Here is a 12,901-nt window from a genome sequence, read left to right on the forward strand (position 1 = left end):
CTGTGATGCGCCAGAGATCCGCTGCTTTGGAGCAGACTCGATTAATCAAGTCTTCTTCGCACAAAAGCTGAGATGAACTATGCTGCTCTGCGTACAGTTGTATAAGTAGCTAAATGCATGTCAGCACACAGAAAATGGTGGCAGTGCACTTTTGAACTGAAGCACCTCTGAATGTGTTTTAGTTCAAAAGCATGGCACCTCCATTTTCTTAATGCCAACACACATTTTGCCACTTATACAACTGCAAGCGTCGCAGTGCTGGGTGCTTTTCAAAGCACCTAACGCCGTGGTGCTTGCATGTGTAAAAATGCCCTAAGGGCAAATCTACACATCACTGTACAGCAACATTGCTATGACACTGTTGTATGGGCAGTTACTTTCCCATGTGCCGCTACTTCATTATAGTGGCATGCTATATTGGAGAGTGTGCCACTATGGCAACATAGCTGGTCATCACGTGTAGACCCACATGATCGCTAAGTTTTTTAGGGGCCTATGGGCCAGATGGAATGGCCTGGTGGGCCGCATCAGGCCCATGGGCTGCATTTTGCTCACCCCTGGTTTAGAGGGTGGAAATATTGTCTGCAGAGAACAGGAGGCTGGGAGAGGGAACACTGCATTCTGGGATTCTGGAGGACTGCACCTTTGGTGACTCATCTGTTGGAAGTGGCCATACATTAATGGAAGAGGAGCTAGGTAATATGGATCAGAGATAACCTGCCCTGGAGTGCTTAACTTTTTGCTTAACTTTGAGCCACCTAAAGTGTGTTTAAAACTAGTTTTAGGTGTTAATGTGTAGACAATCCAGGAAAGGGGCTGGAGGTCAGTTGCTTTGACTAGTGGTAACTGGGTCATCCCACTTAACAAGGGCTGCAGGGCAGGAGCCTGCCTGGGCTTTACAGAGGTGACCCAGGCTGCAGCATGGATCCTTACAAATGGTAATCCAACAGTAATCAGAATGATTAGCCAGACAAGAGTGTGCCAGCTTTCTGTAGAGTAATAGGAGCTTTTTTACATGTGGAAATGCTGCAGCACCAGGCACTTTGAAAAGCACCCAGAGCTGCTACGCTTGCAGTTGTATAAGTGGCAAAATGCACGTCAGCGCGAAGAAAATAGCGGCTTTGCACTTTTGAGCTAAAACACCTCAGAGGTGATACTTCCAAAGTGTGCCACCACCATTTTTTCCACATTGATGTGCATTTTGCTGCTTATACAATGGCAAGCAACGCAGCGTCTCATGTGTCAGCTCCCATGAAGAGCAGACTTGATTAACTGAGTCTGTTCTGAAGCGGCGGATCTCTGGCATGTCTGAGAACTAAATGATACATATATAAATGCCCTTATAAGACTGGGGGCAATGAATTACAAATGTAATAAGGACCACAAACTTGATTTGGAATTAGAAATAGAGAAAATCCCAGTAGGAGACATTCTGGGATTTTTCCAAAGAACCTAATGGAACTAGACCTTGAAATACAGTGGGTGCTGGGTTTTTAGCCTCTTCTGTCTTCCTTGAAAATCCAAGCTCTAAGTTTTAGCAGGGTAACTCTTGGGGAAGGGTATTTTGTCTTTTCAGCAAAACCATGCTGGGAAATGAATATATATGGAAGATCCCAGAAATAAAAAGATAAATTGAAATTAAGATATAAGTAGCTGTACAAAGATGTACTGCATGATCATCCAAGGAGCAAAAACTAAAGAGTAACTGCATACAAGTGAGCAAAAGAAAATGTAAACTCTCAGGGAAACATTTTCTGAGAATGAGATATACTGGAAACTAAGTTCCCAGAGGAAGCGGAGGAAATGTCATCACCTTGAGACAAAAAAAAGGCTGAACACTAATATACTTTAGAGTGTAATCAAGATTCTTTGGGTAAATCTGATATCTTTCAGCAGACCAACTAAAATAGTTGGAAAAATTCTTCTTTGCAAGCTTTCAGGTACAAATACCCTTTGTCAGGCTGAGGAAGCGCCTGCAGTTGGTCTGCGCTCTTCCTGGATGGAATAGAAAAGAAGCCAAGGCCAGTATGCATGCGAGAAAGCCAGTTAATGAAAATGCAAATTGAGGTAGTCAATGGGTGAGAGGCAGGTGGAGGAAAAGGGAAATACAGACCTGGTGATAAGAATATAGCTGGTAAATAGCAGGGGTGTGTGAAGCGGGCCCTATTCAATTCGGATTCAGCTTGAATCACGGACAGTGATTCGATTAATTGATTTGGATCACTGTCCTTGATTCTATTTGGCTGAATCTGAATCTGAAAATTTGATGCTGGTTCAGAGAATCAGCAATTCGGACATAGACACAGCTTTAAATGTTTTTTCTACATATCTTGAGGTACCAGCACAATTTGTGAATGCTATGATGCTGGGGCAGATGGAGTGTGCCACGGGAGTGTGGGGGGGGCCCTCCGTATGCTTGCTGGTGAACCCAGAAGTGGACCAGAAGTATCGGCCCAGACCCAGGAGGCACCAGTCATTGAGCCAGGAGGGTGTGCCCCCCCCAGTGCACTCCCCAGTGGATCTGGAAGTGGACCAGAAGTGGTTCTGGTCCACTTCCGGGTCTGCTGCCGAGCACACTGGGGAGCCCCCTGCGGTCCTGTGGGACACTCCATGCACCCCAGCATTGCAGCGTTCACAAGCCACCTGGTACCTAGAGGTATGTAGAAAAAACATTTAAATCTGTGTCTATGTCTGAATCACTGAATCTTTCCAGATCTCTTTGAATCAATTTGGAGGGTTCCGATTCGATTCAGACAGATTAAAAGGTCCTCCGATTTGATCCGGAGTCAGAGATTCATTCAGCCACCAAATTGGACCAAATCTCCACCAAATCAAATCAGGGACCAAAGCTTTGCAGAGCCCTAGTAAATAGTAGAGAGGAGGCTGTTTGAGGTGTCTTATGTTAGGCACATCATAACATGTCATGAATCCAATGTCTATATTTAGTCCATGATTTTTTGTATCCAGTAGGTTGATGAAGTGATGTTCGTAGGCTTGTCTGTGAAAAGTGTATGGAAAACTCCCTTTGAGGATTAGAACTGAGAGATTGGAGAGAGAGTGGTTTTCTTGTGAGAAATGTGCCCCCACAGGTAACTGGGTATTCTTGTCTTTGATAGAGTTTTGGTGTGCATTCATTTTGGTATGCAGTTGTTGTTTGGTTTCTCTTCCATATTTTCCATCAGGGAATTTGGTGCACTGGATGAGATATAACATTTCTGGAGGTGCAGGTATAAGATCCAGGAATGTTGATGGTTCTGTTGTGGCTCTAGTTATTGTGGGATTGGTGGAGATACGCCCCGGTGGAAAATATGTAGGAGAAACCAAACAACAACTGCGTACCAGAATGAATACACACCGAAACTCTATCAAAGACAAGAATACCCAATTACCCATGGGGGCACATTTCTCACAAGAAAACCACTCTCTCTCCAATCTCAGTTCTAATCCTCAAAGGAAATTTACAAAACACCTTTCACAAACAAGCCTATGAACTTCACTTCATCAACCTACTGGATACAAAAAATCCTGAACTAAATATAGACATTGGATTTATGACACATTATAACCTGCCTGACATCTGACACCCCCGGCAACCTCTCTACTATTTGCCAGCTATATTTTTTTCACCAGGTCTCTATTCCCCTTTCCCTTTCGCCTACCCCCCACCTGTCTCTCACCCAATGACTACCTCAATTTGCATTTTCACTGACCAGCTTTCTCGCATGCATACTGGCCTCTGGCTTCTTTTCTATTTCATCCAGGAAGAGCACAGATCAACTGCAGATGCTTTCTCTGCCTGACAAAAGGTATTTGTACCCAAAAGCTCGCAAAGAAGAATTTTTCCAACTATTTTAGTTGGTCTACTAAAAGATATCAGATTTACCCAAAGAACCTTGTCTGCCTATGTCCTTAGACCAACAAAGCTACAACAAATACCCCTTTAGAGGGTAATTAAGGAGACGAGGTTTAAGGTCTAATATGTCTTTATTATCTGTGATTTCTGTGGTTCTAGTTCATTGCAAAATGGAACAATGGAAAAGGACAAACATGAAAAGCCCTGGGAGCCATCCATGGAGACGAGAGATTATAACTTGCACCTGATGCCCGTGCTTAGAACAGAATCCAGGAAAAAACCAGAAAACTTCAGGTCTGTAAGTCTGTCATCTCATTTGAAAAGACTGTAGTTGGACTGTCTAGGGCAGTGGTTTTCAACCTTTGGTCTGTGTACCCTTGGAGGTTCACAGATTATATTGAAGGGGTTCAGGAAAGATGAGTGTGATCAATCAAAAGTATGTGAATACCCACACTTACAATTCAAAGGGGTCGACACCTTCATTTAAATTTTGTTAGGGGTCTGCAAATGTAAAAAGTTTGGAAACCACTGGTGTAGGGATTAAATGGGACTGTATTGCAGATGACAAACACCATTCTGGCAGGTGAATGGACCTAGATATTGAAGATGATATGGTCTGCTTTCACCTACCTATATTAATGCAGGTTTGGCTACACAAAGGGGTATTGAATCAGAATAATGCATTGCTGTTGTTCCTTAGGATAGTATAGCACCATTTTGAAACCACAGCAAGTCAAAGTAGTGCAAGCCCTGCCTTGCAACTGGGCAACATGTTTGCATTCAGGGATTCCATTGGTGTACCTGCACAAATACAAAGAACCCTAATGACGACAGGTGCTGTTACCTGAACCAAGGATCAGGGTGGAAGCTTTATAAGAAACAGACCAATGTTCCTTTAAAACAAACTAAGGATTGGGTTTCTGCATAAGCAGCTATGGAACCTACTTGCTTTCCTCTTGAGTATGATTTCGTGAGCTCGATATGGATGTCAGGTCTCTAAGGCCACTAACAGATGTGAAAAAACCCCCCAAACAACCCAGCACTTTACCAGAAGAGGAAGTGACCCAGCTCCATAGCATCTGTATAGATCAGGCGCTTCAGTGGGGCTTTTTGCCACTTTTATCTACAGCTGATTGAATCAGCTATTAGATTAAACGGCAAAAAAGCACCTCCGAAGCATGCAATCTATACAGATTTTGGATGAACTGGGTCAAACTGATGCTGGGCAAGCACTGCGCTTGATGCAGTGGTGCACCAAGCTGAAATAAACTATGGTGGGGTTTTTTCCATGTCTGTAAGCAGCCCAAGATTTTAGAAATCCATGTGTCAACTTACTTCACTTACACATTTAGAAAACTTAATTGAAAGACTTAATGGAACAGCAACAGTGGCAGCAGTATAAACATACTTTCTGAAACTTGGATATAGAGAAGCCTCAGGATGTATGTTTTTAATTCATTTACATAATAATTTAATAAATGAACAACCTGCAATAATAGTTTATTTAATACTCAAGTGCTAAGGTTTGTATTGTAGTTTTAAACATGTTTTTATTAAACAAAATTATGGAAAATGATGAGTATAGACATCTAGTGAGTTTTAAGCCTAACTAGCTAGAAATTTAGATGCACAGTGTAGAAAATCTAAGAGGAAAAATGCAATCATGTTTGGATTAAAAGCCACTCTAAGTTATATCATGCAGCTCCACTGGGGCAAGATGAGTGCAAATGAGAATACAGCAAGATTCATCCCTTTATAATTGTATACATGTAGATTCATAGACAAATTTGACCATAAACCCTCACATTGCTGATTCAGAACCAGATATAACTTGACCTTTCAGATGCCTGGTGCCTTATATATCATTCACCCCTGGTTTGGGGTAGAAGTGAAGGGTTGTGTGTACTGTAATAAACATCATACACATTGATCATCAGGCCCCTTGATAAATATATGCATATGAAACTGAACTTGGTACCTAATACCTAGTGGCAGTATGCTGTATTATTCTGGCTCTTCCCACCTTCCATTTTTCTCCCTCATCATCAGTTTCCCTTGGTCTCTCTCTCCCCTTTCCCTTCCATCTCCTTTTTTTTCTCACAGTGTTGACTCCTCTTGGATGAGGTTCTGTCTGTGTTGGACCTCACTGCAGTGAATTTTTCTCCCTGTTGACTGTATCCACATTTTGAATACAGTGGAGCAAGCAGATTGCAGACCAGCTCTGAGTTGTCAGTGAGGTGTGCTGGCTGACTTTGCTTCTTCTACATGTTAAACCCCCTGAGCTTGGCATCCCCAAGTCCAGTCTTTTTTTCGCTGGCTGAATGTGAAGGCAGGACAAAGCTATGTGAGTTACTTCTTTCAGGGCTACAGCTGGCAATGAGAGAAAATTCCTGGTATTATTGCCTAAAGGTTCCTGTGAGTTTTACACATTCAGATAATTTTTCTTGTATTTGACAGTGGTAAAGTATTTTTCCCTCTCTTGTTAAACCATCTTATTGGTCATTGCACACCCTGTATGGTCAAAGCAGGGAGGGTAGTGGAATTTAAATTTATTTTCCTTCTCATCCTTCCCAGGCTCAGGATGTCCTGTATCACATGTACTCCTAAGCAAGGGAATGTGAGGCAGAGGCCTTGCTTGTGCTAGGCAAGGAGAGAAGTGGTGGTGAGTTTCCTGGGGTCCTCACTATTCAGGGCCACTGTATCTGCTCTGTTAGGTCTGACCTATTGCTGTAGGTCAGCCCTGCCCTCCTGACCTTGGGATGCAGAATCCGCAAGGGAGGTCTGTTCTCCTGCATATGGCCTACTAAGCCTTTAATGCTTGTGCGCTTTCTTATTGCCTTCCACTCTGAATGGAAAGGGCATGCTCTCCCACCCCATCTCCTCACATTGCCTTCTGCTTTATCCTGTCTGTGAACTCTTGACCTTGATTGCTCTCTCTCCTTATACAGCTCCCCTCCCTTTGCCAGCTCCAAGACGGTCTTGTGTTTCTTGGAATCCGGCAGCTCGAGACTTCTTGTTGATTGGTATAAACAATCTTAAAGGTCACATTTTTTCCCCCCTGCAGAGGGACAGGGGGGAAAAAAATAAAAGGTTTCTCTCAAATTAACAACCACAACGATGTAAACATGGAAGCCAAAGGGAGCTGCTCGCTAGTGAGTCAACCTGTGCCAAAGAAGCCCCTCTGGGCTTTCTTAGGAAAGAAAATGTGGGCACAAGATGTGGCATGCTTTTGTGGCTCCCTAGGTTGAGGGTGCCAGGGGACTATCATAATCACTCCCTGCTTGAATGTTGGCATCTAATTTGAGCAATGCTGTGTGTGCCAGGGCTGTCATTGGTCATTCTGCTAAGCTGGAGGAGAATGCAGAAACATTAACAATCTTGGCTGTCAGTGGAGGGGGAGGAGGCCTGGAGGGTGTAAAGCAGTGGAGATCTGTCAGAAATGTATTCAGCTAGCCTGTGGGTCTGATCCAACTCCCACTGCAATCAATGGAAAGGGTCCCTTTGACTTCACATGGAAGCCTAACCCAGTTTTCTCTGAGAAAAGGCTTTATGGAAAGGGAGTGTAATGAAAGCTAAGGTGTGCTGTCACCTGCTTAGGGCTCATATGTGCCCGTTGGCTGAGTCTCTGGCCAGCTGTACAGTGTAAAGTTTTACCAGCCCAGCTAGCAAGTAGATTAGGAACGGGAAAATGATCACAAACCCTGTCCAGCAGCTGCTTTGGCAGAATCTCCAAGGTAGACACATCTTACATCAGCTTAGCTGGTAAAGCTCAAGTTGTGTTTCCTATACTAGACAAACTGTTTTTCCCTACCTAAGCCTCTACTAGGTGGAGTTGTCAGACTAGTTATGTCAGTAGAGCCTTTATACTGAAGACTAGCACTCACGCTGAGGGCTCTGACTGTCTTCTCACAAGTGACTACTTGGCTACGGACAGACATTACACATAAACCGATTTAAGTGAGCAGAAATTGGTTTAAACCTGTAACAGAACATAAGTTCAGTGCACATAAACCAGTTTCAAAATGGCTAAAATTGGTTTAAGATAAACCTGGTTGAATGTAGTATCAGACTTAATTGATTTGGGTCAAACTGGTTTATGCAATGTCTGTTCCAGACCCCTTCCTGATTTAAGTTAAACCAGAGTTCCCCAGCATCCCAGATGCTTTGCAGCCCTGGGCTGGGCTATGCTGGGCTGTCTGCTCCAGAGAACAGGGCTGGCCAGAGCTCCAGTGAAGACTGTAGGCACATCAAGTTCTGCCTGGCCTCTCCCTCTCACTGTTTGCCGCTTACGCAGGGATTCCCCCTTCCCTTCCTCCCACAGCATGGACCCCAGCCCCATGAACCTTAGGCATGTGGTATGCTAGCTAATGATGAGAGGTGTCTGTGTGTGTGTCTCCAATTTCACTGGGACAGGCAGACAGAGCAGTGTCGGCTTAGAGCTTTTTGGAGTTAATCAACAGGTCAACTGATAATGCCTCTCCATTCCTTCCTTGGAAAAAGCTGTTTAAGAAGAGCATGAACTAATGAGAGAGGTTTTTGTTTTGTTATCAGCCCCCTGCTGGCTCCCTCGCCGATCAGGTTTGCAGACAGTATGAAGAAGCAGGAAGAAGGAGATTGAAAAGCTCAGTATTGGCAACAGATGCCTGCACACCCCACTTTGTCTCAGAGTTCTAGCCAGGGGCTAGGATTTAGCAACACTCCCATCCTTTAAGCAGTGAGTGGGGAAAAGCCTGGGATGGTGCAGGCCAGGGTGGGGGTTTACACCGCATCCTAATCTGAGCAAACTGCTGGGACCTAGCCACCCTCCCCCCCCCGCCAGCTCAGTAGTATGGAAGGAAGGGAGGGCTGCTCTAGCATCCTCTCTCCCCGGACCCCTCCCCCCCCCCCGGCTTCTAGCCTGAGCCACTGCAGGCATGTGCCTGCTTTTCTTTAGTCCAGAAGGAATGTCTGTACACTTGCAAACTGGTTCAACCTTGGCAGGTTAGACTAACCTGTAAAGATTGAATCAATTCAGGCTCAGGCTTCTTGAATGTCTGTCCCTAGACCTTGTGACTGCTTCCCTTGCAGTGTGACCTTGAAGGGGTCCCAGCAGCTTGTGTGTTGTTTGGAACGAAGCATTGAGTGAATAGTATGTTTGACAAGGCAGCCTGCTATCATCATCAAGTCAACAGCAAGTGGCTTGAGCAAATCTAGCAAGAGTCAAGCAAACAGGGAGCAGAAGGAGGCTTGTGGTTTGCCCCAACAGCTGTTGTCTTCTTGTGACCGGTGAGTCACAGACTGAGAATTCTGGCTTGGACTCATAGGCTTTTCCTTCCAGCTGAAGGGTGGGATCAGCCAGCCCCTAACAAAAATGGGGAGAAGCACATAATCATGCAGATAATGTAGGATGGCTATTTTTGGAGAGAGGGAGGCATCAAAGTGGACATTGGTGCTTGGGTGAATGTGAATGAAAGCTTGAAGGAATGCTGCCATTCTAACCCTGTATCCAGAGCTGCATCCCACAACAAGCCTGTATCTCTGGAGTGAACAAAAGCCAAAGTCTGCACCCAAACTATCCTGAATTTGAGGCATCTGGAGTGGAGCCTGTATCTGGATTAACTTTCTGCAGCTAAATCCTATCTCTTATGAAGACATTCACCCAGCAAGCAGCTTTGCCCATTTTCCATCACTGAGTATGGCCAGAAGTCTGCCTTTCTCCGTTAGAAACCCTTAGTGATTAGGAAATTGTTTCAGACGCAACTAACCTGGAATTCCAGCATCCTGGTTTTGTGTGTCTGTGTGTCTGTATTTCCAGGTCCCAGGCCAGACTGAAAACAGAATGCCCAGAATTGTGAAAAGTTATTGTGATTTGTATTACAGTAGAGTTAATGGGCCCAAAGTGAGATCAGGGACCTGTGGTAAGTTTTGTATATCCCACAATAAGAGACCATCTGTGTCATCAAGAGCTTACATCAATAGCCAAAGGGAAAGAGGGGAGATGGAGGCATAAAAAGAAACTGAAGTTACCAGACCAAAGTTCACACTGAAGGTCAGAGGCAGTAGTAACAAGAGAACTTTGGTGTCCTGAGCCTCAGTTCTGTGCCATAGCTATTGGGTGACATAGCCTCTCAGTTGGTTTTTATGAGAATAACCGAAAAAAAAATTCCAGTCCCAAGAGGCTTGGCTAATTTTTCATTAAAGCTCAGATTGGCTTCTTAAATTACTGTTTGAAGGCTTATGTGCCAAAATGGTTTTCTTTGTATGTAAGCCAAGCCATCACGGTTTTTAGATCTTTCCTTTGGTCACCTCCTTATGAAAAAAAATATTCACAGGGAATCAAGCTTTTATAAGCAAAAATCATTCCAGAAAATGGAAAAAGGGTGGGTGTCTCATGCCCTCCTATGCCTATTTAGGCAGGGTATGTACTCAGAATTTTGGTTTGCTTAACTACCATGTTAACAGGCAACTAACATACCTCCTTTTTCAAAAGCTGAGTGGCTGAAGAATGACATCACTGCATCTGAAGTCATATACAGATACAACACCTTTGCTTAAATTCCTAGCATACTCCTGTTCCTACCAGAAAATCGAAAGCTATGGTTAGCTTGAGGTGATTGTTAGTAATGGGTATACCTCAAAATTGCAAAACCTAAAACTGGATGGAAGTCCTCCTTGTTACAAACTCAGGTCAGGATTGACAAAGGCTTTCCGGGTGTTCCTTAGGTAAACTCCAGCAAAGGGCTGTCGGTATCTTTTAACTGCCTAGTTTTGGATGCAGATTCTTCCATATTCCTCTTGCCTACAATAATAGTTATGCTGTGATCCAACACAGTAAGAACAAGAACTGCATTTTTCAAAAATGCCAAAGTGACTTAGAAGATTGAATCCTATTTTGTAATGTGAGTTAGGTACTTAGGTGCTTAACAGCATCTTATGCAATCTATATGCTTTTGAAAATGTGGCCTTATGTGCCCATCTTCCTTTGGAAAATGTGACTTAGGCTCTGAAGTCAACTGAACACTTTTGAAGATTTTACCCGTGTCAACCTCAGCCAAGATTTCAAAAGGGACTGGTTCTCTGAAATGGCCTGCTCAACATTGCCTGAAAAACAGGCCTTCCCTTCTTCAGCTGCCTAACACTGAGATACCAAATGTTATTAGTTACTAATAAAAATGTTGATGTTAATGGAAAGAAGACCAAGGGACTTGTAAGGAAAACCTTTTTGAGTTCAGCATCTGTGTTTTTAGGTCTTCTTTTATTTCTTCCATATTAATTGAATAAATCTGGTCAGAATTTTTTTCCCAAGGAAGATACTGACTTTTTGTTTCAAAACTTATTTGTTTTTCAAAGAAAAGTGATCCCAAAACATCTTTTATTTTCCCATTTTTGCTTTTTCCAACCAAAAAAAAAAATTAGAAGTTTGAGTAAAGCAGGCATTTCATGTAAACATTTTCGTTTTGTCAAAGGATCCGGGTTTCTGGAAATGATTTCAATGGAAATTTTCAGTCACTCCGAAATAGGACCTGATTTTTGTCTTGCTTAAGTAGCATTTCCATTGTTTTATCTTCAGTCAAATTGCTCCAGATGGACAACAGTTTGCCATCAGAATCAGGCCTATTTTCTTCAAAGTACTGGCTCCCAGCTTTTCTGCCTGAGTGTGGTGGGAAGCAGATTGGAGGAGTCTGCTATTTGTGCAATAGATGTCACGCGAAGGGGGAGACCTAGATCCACAGGATACAGAAGCAAGGCAGCCCACTTCCCCATTTCTCTGATTCTCGTTTTCATATGCCATTCCTGACAGGACTTGGGTCAGACTCCAAATTCCATCCTGTCCCTCTGCTTCCTGCCCTTTCACCCATGACCAGAAGGCTAATCCACCATTCCTAGGGCCTCGCGGAACTGTTTGCTACATTATACTTTCAAAAATAAAAAATATTGTTAACGGAGGTTGGTCTTTTGACTTGTTTTTGTTCATTGATGACTCAGGTTGGCAATTTCAAAGGCTCCTATTAAACTGCGACCCCAACTTGTGTGAGGTTTTGGTGTTTAACTCTCTTACGTTATATCAAAAATCCCAGTTTAAATCCTTAGTGAGATTTTAGTGTTGTCAAAGTTGTTGCTGGGAAGGAGAGAAATGGTCCAAAGCCTGCTGAATTTAGAGTAGCATATACTTCCCAGAAAGAAGAGGATGATTCTGACTTGGGGGTTTTGATTTGGTCTTTTAAAGCTGAAACGTTTGAACCTATTACTGGGCATGTCTACACAAGACACTAGAAGCTCAGTAGACTAATTCTACTGCACATTAGTGTGTCACGGTAAAAACCATGCTAATGGACTAATGAGGAGCAGAATTAGTCTACTGCACATTAGTGTCACATACAAAACATGCACTGACACTATTGAGCAGTAGCGCCAATTACGGCATATGAAGTTAGGACCTGTTATTGCAGCACATTAATGCATGCTCACTTAATAGAAAGTTCCCTTCAGGAAGTCATAGGTGGATTAATGCATGGGCCAGTTGGGCCAGGGCCTGCCATGGCCTGCCTCAGCACAGATGCACAATGCAGCAGGCCATGGCTGCCTGGCATTGTTTGCTGGGTGCTGTTGCAGCTTGGTCTGTGCTGCACATGCCCAGTGGGCAGTGGTTCCTTACCCCCGGCACTTACTCTAGCATGGACATGCGAGTGGGGGTGGCCGCAGCTCCTGCCCAGGGCCTGGGGGGAAGTGCATCCCACTCCTGCCACTGCTCCCACTGCGCTGGCCATGGACAGAGCCTGTGGCTGCAGGGCAGGATGCGGGGTGGGGGCTCAGGCGGGGTGGGGGTGGGGAGGGTTGGGCTGGGGGCCCCAGTGAATCTTAATCCTCCCCTGCAAAGTATCCCACAGTGCTCTGCTGTATGGATGTTTGTATCTTGCTTTGGAACTTCTGATCTTGGCCGCCATCAGGGATTGGTCATTGGATTAAATAGACTGCTCATTCGATCCAGTACAATGATTCTTAAATTTTTAAATTCCCCAAAGCATGCTTGGATATGGGGCTGGGTTTGGGCATGATAGCAAAAGTGAG

At 44.0% G+C, this 12,901-nt stretch overlaps 1 long non-coding RNA gene across 1 annotated transcript in view; it reads left to right on the plus strand.

The window, feature by feature from the left end:
• The window catches only part of LOC109280528 (uncharacterized), a 112,743-nt gene that overhangs the window by 21,982 nt on the left and 77,860 nt on the right, over window positions 1-12,901 (plus strand). Inside the window, exon 2 of the long non-coding RNA XR_002086894.2 lies at window positions 4,013-4,147. This is a non-coding gene — a long non-coding RNA (uncharacterized LOC109280528). The remainder of the gene's footprint in view (window positions 1-4,012; window positions 4,148-12,901) is intronic.

Source organism: Alligator mississippiensis, chromosome 2, assembly GCF_030867095.1.
Source record: "Alligator mississippiensis isolate rAllMis1 chromosome 2, rAllMis1, whole genome shotgun sequence".
NCBI lineage: Eukaryota > Metazoa > Chordata > Crocodylia > Alligatoridae > Alligator > Alligator mississippiensis.